Raw genomic sequence first — 18,868 nt, 5'->3', positions numbered from 1 at the left:
AAAGCCAATTACACCAAGAAACACATCCCTCCTTCTCTAGGCCTGACATGGACTGACAAAGTCCCACAGCACAGTAATTATTCTGAAATCTCTGACAGTGATGTCAGGGACAAAACAGGTTTATTGGGTAGGCTGCTGCAAAAGCAACTGACTAGGCCATCCCCGAGTACTTCCAGAGGCACAGCAATACCTCTTCTCATGCCTATGCTAACAGCAGGATCGATAACACTGTTTATATAGAAAATAGAGTAAGGGGGTTGTTTAAATAACAAGGGTCTCGCTGAAAAAGTTTCACAGGCTAAAGCCATATCTTAGACACAGGGAAAATTCTTAAAAGACCACTACAGTGGAAAAACAGGACAGAGATAAGAAAATCCAGGACAGGATCTGGACTACGGATGACGGCCTCGGTACACGCCACTGTAGGATGCTCTGGCAGGTGGGCCTTCACGGTCTACTCTTCAAGTCGGTGTTGGCCCAGTCTGTCTCTCTACTGTTACGGGACACAGGTGTGCAAGAGGACATTTCTCGGAAAATGTGATTCTATTTTTTTAATTAATTAAGTAATTTACTTATTTGGAGGAAGGGTGACTTTAAGGATATATTTGGTGATGTTTCTACAACTGCTCATGACAGGTTAGTTGGTAACAGATGAACTTCCCTGTAGTAATCAAGTAAAACATAGAAGAGACACAGAGACACAGAAAATCTAAACCATAAGATTGTGATTCTTAAAGACAAACATGAGCAGCCAGCGATGGCAAGTTTCTCTCTAAGGAAACGGTCTAACCTGGACTATGGTTCAGAAAAGTAGGAGAGGAGTAGTGGTGCACACTGACGTGCTGGGAAGGTGGGGATGAGAGTCTGGGAAAGCCATCGCCTGAACTTGCAGAGCTCTGCACGAGAGAGGAAGGAACTGCAAGACACGCCTAGCAACCTGAGTGTCTGGAGAAGTGCTGAGCTGTACCCACGACAGCAAGAACCCATCCCCGCACAGGAACTGGTTTATATAATACTGGTAACAGACTGAGAACACAGACGCTCCCACCAGCCAGCTGGCAAAAGTCCCTGTCCCAACCGAGAGTGGCAGCGCAGGTCTCAAATGGTCACGCACGTTAGCAATGTTTGAGAACGTGGATTATATGACCTAAGAGGTATCTTAACAAAGCTGTAAGTGAGTAAGTTTCAAAGAATAAAGGTTATTTACATTAAATGTAAGTGGGTTAAATGCTCCAATTGAATGTGTCTTTTCTTCAGACTGGATGAATGTCAAGACCTAACCATGTGCTATTTAAAAGAAGCATTTACAAATCTAAAAATGGATAGGAGTTTGTAACTCTAAGAAAGCCAGGTGACCATGTTAGCTGCAGACAGCATAGACTGAAGGATAGGATTATTATTATTGTTGTTGTTGTTGTTGTTGTTGTTGTTGTTGTTGTTATTATTATTAGTAGTAGTAGCAGCAGCAGCAGCATAAAGAGAAAGATTTTATCACAGTGAAAGCCGATTCATTAAGAAGATATAATTTCAAATGTGTATGTCTAACATGAGGGCCACAGTATGTATTTTATGCACACACACACACACACACACACACACACACACACACACACACACACACTCTAACAGTATCTGTGCATAGTCACATAGTAACAGTAAGCCTATGTATCTAATAAATAAAAACTCTATGGGTTTGATGAAAGCTTAAAAAATAAAGTCAATTCTGATTCTATATATTAACTCAAGGTGTGATTCTGAGGTATGAGGTTCTCCACTTTAACTTGAGGTATGAGCTATAGTATTATTTTAAATGCTAACTCTGTGACTCTAGTATTCCTCACTGATGATCTTGTGAATAGAACACTGACTTGAATGTCAATTTTGGAAAGGCCCTCACTATTTCTGATGGATTAAGTGGGATAACTCATGAAGCTGAGACCAGTAAACATTCATTCTAGATGAGAGGGCTTTTGTCTATTTGTTTTTGGCTTTTGGTTTTGGCAACACTGGGGATTGACCTAAGGGTCCACACAGACGGGACCCGGGCTCCACTACTAAGCTAGTCTTAGACTGCTTTTCACTTTAGATTTTCTTCCCATCCTTCTCTCTACAGTGTCAGTGCTTGGCATTAAACCCAGAGACAGATGTGTGCTAGGTAACCATTCTACCACAGGACTTCACTCCTAGCCTTAAGCTTAACTAACATTCTTGGCTTCTTAACCTGTTCTGGGTATGAGACTCAGGTCTCATACCGTCCAAGACAACCACATCGCTGACTGAACCATCTTCCCAGCCCAGGGTCGTTGAGACTACAAGCTGTTTGGTGGCCAATTCTAGCATAGGACAAGCATGGCACAACTCAGAGACATAAACTGGACACCCCCAAAGAGAACAAGAGTGGGGAGGCCTTCGAGGAGCTTGGTGCAAGAGGAGGGGCCAAGAGGAAGAAAGAATGGCCTGAAGTTGCAGCTCAGGGATGCTGGGCTGTTCTCTCAGCTCACAAACCAGGGGATGTCCGAGTTTGTGTCCTTTCCCTCTTTCTGTGGAAAATCACTGGAAATGGTTTCCTTTGAAAAAGATAGGCCAGTTTGTTTGTTTACTTTACCAGGGAATACTAGCAATCTGCTTCCCTTGTTGGGAGACCAAACGGGAATGAGCTGCAATCCCAGCATAAGGAGCTTCCGCTGAGCACAAGGGAAGATCTGCTGATTAAGGGTATCGAGTCCTGAGGCACACTTCCCCAAGACGCTGGGCTTATGGTTTCCAGCTTTAAGAAAGTTCGTGCAAGAACAGACAACGTGAGGTCTCTTCCAGTTCTACCATGAATGAGACACAGAATTCACACTCACTCGGAGCTGTTAGTCTCATACGACTTAACAGGCTCCCCCACACTAGAGTTGCTGCTTGCAAAATCTTGTGTGCGCTTTTTTTAACATTCTAATTTTGGCTTTCATTTAGCATTTTTAAGGCAAAATGACCTAAATTTATAGGAGAATGACTTGCAAATTGCAGAGTGAGAAAAGTAACTTCTGCTTAAGCTCTGCATTCCAAATGCTCAGCCCTGGTTTGGTGCTGGTTAAAGCAGTGGAGATACAGGATGGCTACACCACAGGAAAGGCTGGCCACAAACGGGATGGGAGCTGATCCTTAGGGTGACTGGGACTCAGTCAGAGGGGCTTAACACCAAAAGTACCCGTCTAAAGCCAGAGAAAGATGAGCTTTTCTTGAAGTGCAATAATATCCACTATAAACTGGACATTCAGTGAGAAACTGAAACTGACTAAAACAGGTCTCTCTTCTCTCTCATCACGTGCGTGTGTGCGCATACACACACACACACACACACACACACAGAGACACACGCGCGCGCATGCGTGTGGCACTGTACACTTAGAAAAAGGTCTCATAAGAAAGAACGTGCTATCCCGAGGAGACCAGAGCCCCTGCCAAGAGGCAGCACCGCACAGGATAGGCAGCACATAAATAAAAACTGTGCGGTCAGTCCAGACGGGGACGTGCGGAGATCACAAGCTGGCGTGAATGGCTGCAGCTGAGGTGCACAGATGGCAGGAGAGGAGACCAGAATGAAGACAGTCTGAATACAGACTGTGAAGTGACACCCACGGCACATCCAAAACCCTGGGCTTTGTTCTAGACAGTTGAGGAGCTACCGTGAAACGCTCAAAGAGACATGGTCCCAGCCCAGGGAGGTCAAGCCTAACGGGGTAAATTTTGAAAAGGGCGAATACTCTGCCAGAACGCTCTAGGGGTGCAGCGGCGGAAGGTTAGGTGCAGTCCACAGAGGAAATCAGGCTTGGCTGTAGTCAAGGGTGATCTGAAGGCTGAGCCAGTATACAGGTGAGCCGAGAGACCATACAGCTTACCAAGAGACATGGGTGAGACGGGCAAAAGAGGAAGCTAGCAAAGGCAGCAGCAAGTGACAACAGCAGCCACCACCCGCCTTCCTGGACAGCAGAGGTGGCATGGGATGCAAGTGAGGCCTGCGCCCACACCTGATGGAGAACGGGAAAGAGTGATCTCTGACTGCTGCCTTAAGTAACAACCAAGAGTTGGCCACGCAAGCCAGGCAGCGTGATGGCTGGCGGACAAAGCCGGGTGAAGGCAGAGAAGCCAGCAATGAGGCAGCGGCAGCGGCAGCGGAGACTACACGAGGTTAGTACCGGATGTGTGTAACCTCTTAGTGCTGAACACAGAGCTCCGACCTCAGCCGGAGACCCAGAGATGTCCACGTCAGCAGACTATAGTAAGAGACGGAAGCAAAGGACTGTGTCTGGTAGTGGGTGGGTAGTAGGTCTCCCTTACACGTCTCCTTCCCTTAAGGGTGGCCACAGTGTCCCCTCCGTGGAATCCTGTGACACAGAATGAAGATCTAAAGCCATGGACTGAGGAGGAATCAAATACTGTCTCTTTAGAAAGACTCCTCCCCCCTGGGGGGAAAAGACAAGAGAACAGAAGCAGAAATAGACAGCCCTAAGGGAACATTTTCTGCTTCTTAAGAGGGAGACTTGAGTGGGAGCTGACAGGAGCCATTTGGAAGGCAAAAGAAAGGACCCCAGGTAACTGGGGTTTTCCAGAAATCCCTGGCCGATGAACAGCTATGAACAGGGAGACGTGGGAGGACAAAGCAAGGACAGCAGCCGTGGGATCTGCAGCGCAGGCCCTGCACCAGCACCACCCATCACATAGTTGGGAAGGTGGGTCTGACTGCAACCCATGTCCCCTCTCCGTTTTTAAAGGGGTGACACACTGAAGCAAGGGTAGGTTAAGTAACCTCCCCAGGCACATGGCACTGAGGGGCCAGAGTCAGGAGTCAAGCGCAGGCGCCTTGGTTCCTGAATCTGTATGTCTAACAGTTCTGCCAGGCATGACCCCCTTCCCCCTTCCAACCCTTCCCCCCTCAGCCCCCCGGGCAAGCTGCTCAGGAAGACCACTGGAGACAGAAACAACCAGACGGCAGTGTTCAGAAGACAGCGAGGGGACGAGGTGTGGGGAGAGGTGGGGACAAGTACACCAGGAGCAATCCCAGAAGTGAAGGCGATCACGCACATGACAATGTGTAAGCAGTGTGAGCAACGGCACGCAGGACAGGGAACAACTGAAACCACAGGCAAGCACGGCTACTGGCCACGTCACCTGAGGCCAGAGGCCGGGACGCAGCACAGTCATCTCAGGGGAGCCAAAGGGTGCAAATGGGTAAGAAACGCAACCACGACCCTGGACTTGCTCTAAGGAAGAAAGCAATGGCGGCCTTCCCAGATGTATAGGGGACAAGAGGCAGGAGCTGGGTGGCAGAGGTCTATGCGTACCCTTAGGTGCAGCTCCAGCCAGTCTTCTTACCCCTCTAAAGAGAAGCCTCCCTCCCTGCCTCTGACGAACATCCCTCCTCTGCTCACTGGGGGCTCAGGTCTGCTCCTACGTCCTACCTCATATTCAAACAGCTTTATTACGAATAACCTTTGCACATGACGCAATGAGTTTTGAAAAACATAACCATTCACATAACCCATCAGAATGATCAAGATGGGCAACAGTGCTACTTCTCCAGAAGCTCCACTGGGCCTTTCGCAGCTGGTCCTTCTGTAATGCACCCCGCTTCCGACTAGGCAACCTCGGACACATGCTGTTGCCTCTTCTAGACTCTCACACAAATACACCAGACCATATGCCGGCCCTGAGTCTGCCTTTCTCACTCAGCACAGTACTTTTCAAATCTGCCCAGGGTCTGAGCATCCATAATCCGTCCCGCTGAACGCTCAGCAGCCGTCTATGGCAGACCTCAAGCTTCCTATTCGGAGCTGCTTCCAAGGTCAGGCCACTCTTCTGCTGAACAAGAATGGCCCTGTTGCCTATTGCCCTGTCTCTTGAGTAGAGTCCTGCAGTGGTCGCCCGACCGACTGGCCCTTGTCTGTCTCTGCTGACCACCAGCTCCCCTCGCTCGGAGTTTTCCCTGTAGTCGGCTGTGCAATCCTCTGCCCCCTAAAAACGGAGCTGCTTTTCTTCTGAAGCCGTAAGGGGTCTGTTTCTTTATATACCTTGGGTATAAGCCCTTAATCAGACATGTAGTGTATGAATATATATGTACACACATATATAACATGTATGTCTTAAGAATTTTTCTTCCCCTGAGATTGGGTCTCACAACTCTGGCTGTCCTGGAACTTACTTTGTAGATCAGGCTGATGCGGATCTCTGAGAGATCTGCCCGCCTCTGCTCCCTAACACTAGACTACACCACCGCAACTAACTTTATTGATTAAGTGTGACTCTATTGCTAGACTCTATGATTATGGTGACTGTGCTTCTGCTCTCTCTCCTGAATGATTCACTCTTAGACCATATGTTTAGAAAGTACTCTGAAAAAAGCATGGCAAGGAAGGTGGTTGGGGAGAAGTTTCTAGAAGATCATATCACCTTTGGGTATGCCAAATTTGAGATGCCCACCCATCAGACAAGCAGAGTTCAAGGAGACAGCGGGTGAGTCTGGGTTTAGGGCAGGTACATACATGTGGGAACTGTAAATATAGCACCTGAATTTAACATCATAGCAAGAGATGACAAAAGTCCGAGACAAGAAATAGGAGGGCGGTAAGGGAAGTGGATGATTGTATATTCTAGAACTCAGGCAATTAGGACCTCGAGGTTTCAGATCCCAAATGCAAGCCTGACTGAGCATCTATACGTTAAACATCAGATCTTCCGTTCCCACACCGGCCTTCCTGTATTTGGCAGAAGCAAAGAGATGCTTTACTCTTAACAAACGGGGGACCTGAGAGACTGGTGTGTAAGACAGCAGCTTGGGAGCAGGGAACAGAACAGCATGAAGATGAATGGATCTACAGGCCTGACCTCCGAGAGCCCAGCCAGCGTGCCCAGCCAGTCACTGCCCCCCAGTGCACTGAACTTCCAACTGGTTCTTTCAGGCTACATTTTAAAATAGAAACTCTTTGCCAAAGATCCCCAGAGAGCACCACTGATATGACAGGGAGAAATGCTGTGAATCGCTTGCTCAGCCAGTGAGGGAAAGCACAGCAGTGTACACACTGCGTGTAAGGAGCAGCAAACAGACAACCGAGAACAAAACCGATCTCTTATGAGATGGGAAGATGAGAGCAGAAATGACGAGTTTAATAATACGGTTGGAAATAAATTTGAGAACAACAATAAAAAGATAAAGACACAGAAAAAGCAGCAGAAAAATAACACCTAAGAACCGGTCCACACAAGCTAGCTAACGTAAGGCTTTTGTGTTTAGGAACAGAAAAATGGACATTGTTAAATAATTATTTATCCAAAGTCCTCAGGACAGAAAACAATAATTTCTACAATAAAAGACTCTAATTAAAAACAAACAATCAAAAGGAAAAAAAATCAAAACCCCCCAAACCAGAAAAGAAGTCAAAACAGATAAAACCTCCACCTTAGCACAGGGCCACAACTTCAAAGCCACCATAAACTAAAACCTGAGAGGCAAAGAGGGAGCCAGGCTTTTGTTTTATTAGACTAGGTCTCACTACATAGCTTTGTTGGCCTCAAATTTATAGCAATCCTCCTGCCTCTGCCTCCCGAGTGCTCCACACCAAGCCCAACTTCTTCTGCCTCCTCATCATGTTTCAGTGAAGTGCCCTCGCTTCCTCCCAGCCCATCTCCCATAGAATACCCACAAAATACAAGCAAGTTCAGGCCAGCCTGGGCTCCTTTTTCAAGGAAAAGAGAAATCTGTCTATATGTGTCTAGGATTCTTGACGGATGCACACAGAAACGTGCTTTAGGAAGGAAACCTGGATGTGAGATGTCAAGCATCCCTCGATGTCCTTATGTTGAGTTTTATGTTTTCAAAAATAAGACAGCTGGACAGCAAGATGGCTCACAGGGTACACGTAACTGCCACTAGGGCTACTGAGATTAATCGCAGAGCCTGCATACACACAGGCAGGCAGGCACGCAGACAGACGGACAGATGGGCACACGGGCACACACACACACACACACACACACACACACACACACACAAACACACAGTGTAAAAAACTACAAGCAAAGCTTAGGCACTGGCAGGCAGTTTTTTATTTCAGAATAAAGTTGAGGTAAAGACGCTCTATGTGAATTGTTTAAGAAAGTGAACACCACCTTGCTTTATGTCCGTGAGGATGATGGGACAGGGATAAGAGGATGGGACATGCAGAGTGCCGGAGGGGCTGCTCCATGCTGCATTTCGGTCTTCTGATCAGAGATAAATAAGGATTCTCCTTTATCCAGAAGCATTTGCTGCTGCTTCTCAGGAAAGTTGACAAGACAAGATTCTGACAGGGTTTGCAAAGACAGTCAAATGAAACCAAAAGTGAGAGAGAAGGTTGAGAGTATGTGCGTGTGCGTGTGCGTTTGCGTGTGCGTGTTGGGTGACTGCAGTAAACGTGGGAAGGAGGTGAGGACTGAAGCACCTTTGATAAAATAGACATTATCATGTCTGTAGGGTGGAAAACATTCGGTTGGTGGCACTCGCCTCTTATGGGCATGGCATTCAGGGGAAGGAACTCGTCTTAAGCTCTTCTCTCCATCTATTGGCCTCGGTTAAAGCTCTGCTCACAGCTGTTCCTAAGCCACTACAGACCTAGTAAGTGCAAGGCAGACATCCCATGTCCTGTTGTGTTGTAAGCACCAAGCCCTTCATGTCGGCTGAGACTATGTATCTTTGCTGACTGGTCCTCTTCTCTTCTAGCTTCATACTCCAATGAGAGAAACTTCAAAGCTATTCCTGCCTCACAGGATAGAATCTTATTTTTAAGGACCTTAAGCTGAGGTAAAGTAATGGTTAACAAAGCAACTATCTTTGCTAAGAACGGTGTCGTAGTATAAAGAGGGGCTCTAGGCAAAGCTGGTTGCCCATCTACTCATTTCACTGTCTCAGTGACCATAAACTGGTGACACGAAAAACAACCACCTTAAAATTAATTTCTAAGACAAGTGTTCAAACTGTGTTCACAATGAAGGCACAGGGGTCAGAAAACAAAATGCAAAGCCTCAGCACTGCTAGGAGATGACTCAAGAGCTTGTTAACTATTATGTGACGGGAGGTGTTTCTTTTCTGGTCCAATCTATTTGGGGTTCTGTAGGCTTCTTGTATGCCTATGGGTATCTCTTTTTTTAGGTTAGGGAAGTTTTCTTCTATGATTTTGTTGAAGATAATTACTGGTCCTTTGAGGTGGGAGTCTTCACTCTCTTCTATACCTATTATCCTTAGGTTTGATCTTCTCATTGAATCCTGGATTTCCTGTATGTTTTGGACCAGTAGCTTTTTCCGCTTTACATTATCTTTGACAGTTGAGTCAATGATTTCTATGGAATCTTCTGCTCCTGAGATTCTCTCTTCCATCTCTTGTATTCTGTTGGTGAAGCTCGTATCTACAGCTCCTTGTCTCTTCTTTTGGTTTTCTATATCCAGGGTTGTTTCCATGTGTTCTTTCTTGATTGCTTCTATTTCCATTTTTAATTCCATTTTTAATTCCTTCAACTGTTTGATTGTGTTTTCCTGGAATTCTTTCAGGGATTTTTGTGACTCCTCTCTATGGGCTTCTACTTGTTTATGTTTTCCTGCATTTCTCTAAGGGAGTTCTTCACATCTTTCTTGAAGTCCTCCAGCATCATGATCAAATATGATTTTGAAACTAGATCTTGCTTTTCTGGTGTGTTTGGATATTCCGTGTTTGCTTTGGTGGGAGAATTGGGCTCCGATGATGCCATGTAATCTTGGTTTCTGTTGCTTACACCTCCCGTCACATAATAGTCAAAACACCAAACGCACAAAATAAAGAAAGAATATTAAAAGCAGTAAGGGAAGAAGGTCAAGTAACATATAAAGGCAGACCTATCAGAATTACACCAGACTTTTCGCCAGAAACTATGAAAGCCAGAAGATCCTGGACTGATGTCATACAGACCCTAAGAGAACACAAATGCCAGCCCAGGTTACTGTATCCTGCAAAACTCTCAATTAACATAGATGGAGAAACCAAGATATTCCATGACAAAACCAAATTTTACACAATATCTTTCTACAAATCCAGCACTACAAAGGATAATAAAGGGTAAAGCCCAACATAAGGAGGCAAGCTATACCCTAGAAGAAGCAAGAAACTAATCGTCTTGGCAACAAAACAAAGAGAAGAAAAGCACACAAACATAACCTCATATCCAAATATGAATATAACAGGAAGCAATAATCACTATTCCTTAATATCTCTCAACATCAATGGCCTCAACTCCCCAATAAAAAGACATAGATTAACAAACTGGATAGGCAACGAGGACCCTGGATTCTGCTGCCTACAGGAAACACACCTCAGGGACAAAGACAGACACTACCTCAGAGTGAAAGGCTGGAAAACAACTTTCCAAGCAAATGGTCAGAAGAAGCAAGCTGGAGTAGCCATTCTAATATCAAATAAAATCAATTTTCAACTAAAAGTCATCAAAAAAGATAAGGAAGGACACTTCATATTCATCAAAGGAAAAATCCACCAAGATGAACTCTCAATCCTAAATATCTATGCCCCAAATACAAGGGCACCTACATACGTAAAAGAAACTTTACTAAAGTTCAAAACACACATTGCACCTCACACAATAATAGTAGGAGATTTCAACACCCCACTCTCATCAATGGACAGATCATGGAAACAGAAATTAAACAGAGACGTAGACAGTCTAAGAGAAGTCATGAGCCAAATGGACTTAACAGATATTTATAGAACATTCTATCCTAAAGCAAAAGGATATACCTTCTTCTCAGCTCCTCATGGTACTTTCTCCAAAACTGACCATATAATTGGTCAAAAAACGGGCCTCAACAGGTACAGAAAGATAGAAATAATCCCATGTGTGCTATCGGACCACCACGGCCTAAAACTGGTCTTCAATAACAATAAGGGAAGAATGCCCACATATACGTGGAAATTGAACAATGCTCTACTCAATGATAACCTGGTCAAGGAAGAAATAAAGAAAGAAATTAAAAACTTTTTAGAATTTAATGAAAATGAAGGTACAACATACCCAAACTTATGGGACACAATGAAAGCTGTGCTAAGAGGAAAACTCATAGCGCTGAGTGCCTGCAGAAAGAAACAGGAAAGAGCAGCTTGACAGCACACCTAAAAGCTCTAGAACAAAAAGAAGCAAATACACCCAGGAGGAGTAGAAGGCAGGAAATAATCAAACTCAGAGCTGAAATCAACCAAGTAGAAACAAAAAGGACCATAGAAAGAATCAACAGAACCAAAAGTTGGTTCTTTGAGAAAATCAACAAGATAGATAAATCCTTAGCCAGACTAACGAGAGGACACAGACAGTGTGTCCAAATTAACAATATCAGAAATGAAAAGGGAGACATAACTACAGACTCAGAGGAAATTAAAAAAATCATCAGATCTTACTATAAAAGCCTATATTCAACAAAACTTGAAAATCTGCAGGAAATGGACAATTTCCTAGACAGATACCAGGTACCGAAGTTAAATCAGGAACAGATAAACCAGTTAAACAACCCCATAACTCCTAAGGAAATAGAAGCAGTCATTAAAGGTCTCCCAACCAAAAAGAGCCCAGGTCCAGACAGGTTTAGTGCAGAATTCTATCAGACCTTCATAGAAGACCTCGTACCAATATTATCCAAACTATTCCACAAAATTGAAACAGATGGAGCACTACCGAATTCCTTCTATGAAGCCACAATTACTCTTATACCTAAACCACACAAAGACACAACAAAGAAAGAGAACTTCAGACCAATTTCCCTTATGAATATCGACGCAAAAATACTCAATAAAATTCTGGCAAACCGAATCCAAGAGCACATCAAAACAATCATCCACCATGATCAAGTAGGCTTCATCCCAGGCATGCAGGGATGGTTTAATATACGGAAAACCATCAACGTGATCCATTATATAAACAAACTGAAAGAACAAAACCACATGATCATTTCATTAGATGCTGAGAAAGCATTTGACAAAATTCAACACCCCTTAATGATAAAAGTCCTGGAAAGAATAGGAATTCAAGGCCCATACCTAAACATAGTAAAAGCCATATACAGCAAACCAGTTGCTAACATTAAACTAAATGGAGAGAAAATTGAAGCAATCCCACTAAAATCAGGGACTATACACTCTCTCCCTACTTATTCAATATAGTTCTTGAAGTTCTAGCCAGAGCAATCAGACAACAAAAAAAGGTCAAGGGGATACAGATCGGAAAAGAAGAGGTCAAAATATCACGATTTGCAGATGATATGATAGTATATTTAAGTGATCCCAAAAGTTCCACCAGAGAACTACTAAAGCTGATAAACAACTTCAGCAAAGTGGCTGGGTATAAAATTAACTCAAATAAATCAGTAGCCTTCCTCTACACAAAAGAGAAACAAGCCGAGAAAGAAATTAGGGAAACGACACCCTTCATAATAGACCCAAATAATATAAAGTACCTCGGTGTGACTTTAACCAAGCAAGTAAAAGATCTGTACAATAAGAACTTCAAGACTCTGAAGAAAGAAATTGAAGAAGTCCTCAGAAGATGTAAAGATCTCCCATGCTCATGGATTGGCAGGATTAATATAGTAAAAATGGCCATTTTACCAAAAGCGATCTACAGATTCAATGCAATCCCCATCAAAATACCAATCCAATTCTTCAAAGAGTTAGACAGAACAATTTGCAAATTCATCTGGAATAACAAAAAACCCAGGATAGCTAAAACTATCCTCAACAATAAAAGGACTTCAGGGGGAATCACTATCCCTGAACTCAAGCAGTATTACAGAGCAATAGTGATAAAAACTGCATGGTATTGGTACAGAGACAGACAGATAGACCAATGGAACAGAATTGAAGACCCAGAAATGAACCCACACACCTATGGGCACTTGATTTTTGACAAAGGAGCCAAAACCATCCAATGGAAAAAAGATAGCATTTTCAGCAAATGGTGCTGGTTCAACTGGAGGTCAACATGTAGAAGAATGCAGATCGATCCATGCTTATCACCCTGTACAAAGCTTAAGTCCAAGTGGATCAAGGACCTCCACATCAAACCAGATACACTCAAACTAATAGAAGAAAAACTAGGGAAGCATCTGGAACACATGGGCACTGGAAAAAATTTCCTGAACAAAACACCAATGGCTTATGCTCTAAGATCAAGAATCGACAAATGGGATCTCATAAAACTGCAAAACTTCTGTAAGGCAAAGGACACTGTGGTTAGGACAAAACGGCAACCAACAGATTGGGAAAAGATCTTTACCAATCCTACAACAGATAGAGGCCTTATATCCAAAATATACAAAGAACTCAAGAAGTTAGACAGCACGGAGACAAATAACCCTATTAAAAAATGGGGTTCAGAGCTAAACAAAGAATTCACAGCTGAGGAATGCCGAATGGCTGAGAAACACCTAAAGAAATGTTCAACATCTTTAGTCATAAGGGAAATGCAAATCAAAACAACCCTGAGATTTCACCTCACGCCAGTGAGAATGGCTAAGATCAAAAACTCAGGTGACAGCAGATGCTGGCGAGGATGCGGAGAAAGAGGAACACTCCTCCATTGTTGGTGGGATTGCAGACTGGTACAACCATTCTGGAAATCAGTCTGGAGGTTCCTCAGAAAATTGGACATTGAACTGCCTGAGGATCCAGCTATACCTCTCTTGGGCATATACCCAAAAGATGCCCCAACATATAAAAAAGACACGTGCTCCACTATGTTCATCGCAGCCTTATTTATAATAGCCAGAAGCTGGGAAGAACCCAGATGCCCTTCAACAGAGGAATGGATACAGAAAATGTGGTACATCTACACAATGGAATATTACTCAGCTATCAAAAACAATGACTTTATGAAATTCGTAGGCAAATGGTTGGAACTGGAAAATATCATCCTGAGTGAGGTAACCCAATCACAGAAAAACACACATGGTATGCACTCATTGATAAGTGGCTATTAGCCCAAATGCTTGAATTACCCTAGATGCCTAGAACAAATGAAACTCAAGACAGATGATCAAAATGTGAATGCTTCACTCCTTCTTTAAAAGGGGAACAAGAATACCCTTGGCAGGGAAGGGAGAGGCAAAGATTAAAACAGACACAGAAGGAACGCCCATTCAGAGCCTGCCCCACATGTGGCCCATGCATATACAGCCATCCAATTAGACAAGATGGATGAAGCAAAGAAGTGCAGACCGACAGGAGCCGGATGTAGATCTCTCCTGAGAGACACAGCCAGAATACAGCAAACACAGAGGCAAATGCCAGCAGTAAACCACTGAACTGAGAATAGGACCCCCGTTGAAGGAATCAGAGAAAGGACTGGAAGAGCTTGAAGGGGCTCGAGACCCCATATGTACAACAATGTCAAGCAACCAGAGCTTCCAGGGACTAAGCCACTACCTAAAGACTATACATGGACTGACCCTGGACTCTGACCTCATAGGTAGCAATGAATATCCTAGTAAGAGCACCAGTGGAAGGGGAAGCCATGGGTCCTGCTAAGACTGAACCCCCCAGTGAACTAGACTGTTGGGGGGAAGGCGGAAATGGGGGGAGGGTGGGGAGGGGAACACCCATAAGGAAGGGGAGGGACTAGGGGGATGTTTGCCCCGAAACCGGGAAAGGGAATAACACTCGAAATGTATATAAGAAATACTCAAGTTAATAAAAAAAAAAAAAAAAAGAGCTTGTTAAGTGCGATTGTTTCTGCACTAACAGGAGGGACAGCAAGCACAGTGCGTGCACAGCACAGTGCATGGACAACAGACGTGCCGTGCCCACCTTGGCCATGACCGGATCTGACCCGCTGGGATGGAATATGCTGTTCCATAGTCTAACCCACAGGAAGACCCAGTAACTCATCTCTTTCAAACTCTTGTCAAAGGTGACATGATACTAATACCCAGTAGGTGACGTCCCCACCCAACAGCATGCCCTGAAGTACAGCTGCAGAACTCAATCCACTGCGGTCTACACACATCTGGCAGGGACCTCACAGGGCAGTTACAGCGCTCAGTATGACTTCCATCCTGTAACACACAACCGAAGTTAGACACAGCAAGGCACACGTCACACAGCACGGCCAGGGCAAGTCCATGACTGAACAATATTTGTTTTGAAATGCTGAAATTCTCTCTCTGGAATTGAATTTCCCTAAGTTACAGGCAACGAAAACTCAGACAGACAAGACAGAAGCAAAGCAGAATGACTAATAATTTTTAAAATAATGTTACATAATTACTATAATTATTACTGGTAAAGCTTGTTGAGAAAAATAGGTAATATTCAAGATCTGTCAATACATGATCCGGAACTACATTACCAAAACCGAGAGTGACTTTAAGAGACACTCACTGACAGGACAGTTGTCCCTCAGAAGGCATCCCTGTACACTTCTTTCCTGTGTTTCTAACTTTAGAGTAACTTGGTGAGAAAAATATTTAAGTAGATATAACGTGAAAAGACTTCTAAAGGTGGGATTGGGTAAAGATTTAGCTCAGTGGTAGAGCGCTTGCCTAGGAAGCGCAAGGCCCTGGGTTCGGTCCCCAGCTCCGTAAAAAAGAACCAAAAAAAAAAAAAAGAAAAAGACTTCTAAAGGCAAATTTTCCCAATTTTGATTAAATTCACCAACGTGCTATTTAGCAGGCATAACTAAACTCAACATTTAATTCAAGGATGATCTTTATTCCCAATTTTAACTTACATTTATACCTACTTCATGGGTACTTTAAAGATAACTACCTCATATAAATTTAACTGTATTGAAAGACTTTAAATGGGCTACAATTAGCATACATTTCTTATCATTACAGTATTTCCCCTTCTCTATCAGAAAAATATATTCTGCAAAGAACAGAAAGAGACTATTTGATGTGGCAGGATTTAGGTTGTCTTTTTTTCTGTTATATTTCTTAGTGTCTGGAGAAAACCATATAGGCAGCAGGTCCTATACCAATCCGGTTTTAAAAAAAAGACTCCTACAGTACATGTCACTAATTTATGTCAGTGTTTGGATTCGAAATACTATCTATGAGAAAATCCACCCGAAAAGAGGAATTACCTGGAAGTAAGCAGGGACGGGCAGAGTGGCAGCTGAGGGTAACTCTGGCCTGTCAGAAGGTGAAGACGTTTCCTCAGGGAACCGCTAGAAAGTGCTCACCCTGTGGAAGCTCCCAGGGCAGTCACAGGAAGAACGGCAGGGAGAGTGCAGGGAACGCCACCACAGAGCCTGGCACCTAAGCCATGCACAGAACTTACAGGAAAGCCATGTTCTAGATGTTCTGGATCCTAACCAGAACGCTGCGATCTCCTTGCCTGGTACTTGGTTAGTCTTTGTGAGAGTCACAGGAAAAGGAAGTCTTAATTGGAACTAGCGGTTTGAACTTGTAAATTTTTTTTAAAATTTAAAACTTGGTAATTAGTGTGTGTGGTTTGCTCACATAATGCATGTAAACAGTACATATCTGCCACTGTGTCTGTGTGAAGGTCAGAGGACAGCCTTGTGGGACTGGTTTTGGTTCTCTCTTCCTGCCTTTATGTGGGCTCCGGGGAATAGGTCCCCGGCCTGCTAGGTCAGTGTTTTCAGTCACTCAGGCACTGCTGGCCCTCGTAAAACCTCACTTTTCCAATCTCTGCTAGCTGCATTAGTATTTCTAAAAAAATCTCCAATCCGTAAAAACTTTATACATTTATGTCTACTTCCTTTGACCCTGCATGTGATCAGGTACTAATTTACTTTGCTCTGCACATACATGTTTGCTTCTGTGCACAGATGTTCAAGGGCGCATAGGCCCAGTCTTCCTTTCCTCTGCCTCAAGTACCCTGCAATGTCTCTCCTGCCGATGGCCACAGTGTTAGTCACTCCTGGTGCTTGTTTCCCTTCTGACTGTATTCATGTATATAATATCCTGTGGGTTAAAGTTTAGAAATACTCTTCCTAGAGAACACAAACCAAGTATATTCACAGGAAGTCCACAGGAAACCCTGACTATGACTCACTGTGAGGCACAGGAGCAACCCCTTTCCCGTAGCCTACAAACCAAACACAAACCAAGTAAGATCTCCACGTCTAACTTCTCTGGCCTTAACTAAAGTCCTGCTAGTTCAGTTCCATTCAATTCCCAACAAAGCTCACAACTGTGCTGTCTTCAGCCAAGTTTTCTAAATAATAAAACCCAGAGGGGAAGACAGGAAGGGAATGTGTGGGGATGGGAGACTGGAAGGCAAAGGGAGAATAGAGTCAGAACAACCTCAGAATTTGCCCTTCCCTTCAACAACCTCGCTAGTGTGAGGCCCTGCACTCATTACCCCCAAGGCCTGTAAGAGTCAGCCTCTGGTCAAAATGCCTTCAAACACCGCTGGGGCAGTGCTGTAGTGATGCGTACTCCACAGTTCTCACTGAAAATGCCCTTCAGCACCGTGTACCCAACCAGTAGAGCTGGCAACAAAGCACTGAATGCTTCTAAACATCTTCAATAAAATGCTCTTAGCGATATCGTGACCCATGCAAGAAAACGAGGATCAGCTGGGCGGTGGGGGCACGTGCCCTCAATCCCAGAGGCAGAGGCAGTGACAACCCAGTCTACAGGATGAGTTCCAGGACAGCCAGGGCTACACAAAGAAACCTTGTCTCAAAAAAACAAACAAACAAAAACAAAACAGAACAAACAACTCAACCAACCAAAACAGCCAGACTGAAATACAGCTCATTACCATAATTCCCAATAATTATGTAGGTGTCTATCAATAGACGTAAAAAATGTCATTATCTCAGGACAAACTCAAAGCTGAGTTTATGCTGTAGACAAGAAGACAACTGCCTGTTTAAAGAAGCGAACTTAGCCTTGAGCCTCCTGGTCCCTCTGTGTTCAAGTCTTGGAGATAAATCCATGCTCTGTGCTCCCTCTGCTGGCTCTGTAGCTATGGCTGATCCCAGTCATGGGAGATTTGCTATGCAATCCCATTAGAACACACTGGAAGGAACTAGTTTGCTCTGTTTGGGGTCTTTTTTTTTTTTTCTGTTTGGGGTCTTAAACATGTAAGCCAGCTCTCCTTCGTGTCTGAGGAACAGACATGTGACATAATGAAATTAAACTAACAGTATTCTCAGAGGCGAACACCCGGCCTCTGACTCCCCACACAGTGCAAGAGCTGTGTCACCTGCTGTCTAAAACGTGAGGCACGCTATCTGCCAGACAGACTGTTTCCTGTCCTAGCTATGACTGATAAGAGAATGAGACCAACAGTGCATGGTGCCCAGTTTAAGGAGGCAACTGGAGATTTTCCAACACAGCAAACACTTAATACTTCTCCTAATCTGCTTCAGCTATTTACTTAGAACCCAAATCACAGGTTTTGACTTGGATCCATGGTCATACTATAATGTCTTCAAGTCAATAAGGAGAACATGGTCATTTTGCTGTTCTTGTCAATAACAAAGGCAACTAGGAGAAGGAAACGCAGGCAATAAGGTGACCATCCAAACAGTGACCAGTACAGGGCTGGGACTTCCAAGAATTCACCATCAAGAGTGTCTCTAGGGCTCAGTGGGGAAAGCATCACCACCAAATCTTTATGACTTTGATCCTCAGAATCCACGAGGTAGAAGGACAGAAGTGACTCTCACATGTTACCTTCAGATTTCCAAACATGTGTCAGGGCATGTGTGCACACCCCATACATAATAAACACATAATTTTATATAAAACGAGTAATCTACATTGTACACATTCCTGTCCCTGTTTCAGAGAAAAGGTAAGAAACATCTCTACTGTATCCTCTGACTACAGCTGCTTGTTGTT

General features: G+C 44.0%; 1 protein-coding gene across 13 annotated transcripts in view; it reads right to left on the bottom strand.

Moving 5' to 3' along the window:
- Positions 1–18,868, bottom strand: part of Dym (dymeclin) — a 297,388-nt gene that overhangs the window by 92,903 nt on the left and 185,617 nt on the right.

This window comes from Rattus norvegicus, chromosome 18 (genome assembly GCF_021556685.1).
Source record: "Rattus norvegicus strain SHRSP/BbbUtx chromosome 18, alternate assembly SHRSP_T2T, whole genome shotgun sequence".
Taxonomy (NCBI): Eukaryota; Metazoa; Chordata; class Mammalia; order Rodentia; family Muridae; genus Rattus; species Rattus norvegicus.
Note: the sequence above shows the minus strand (reverse complement) of the source record. Positions and strands in the feature narration are given on the sequence as shown.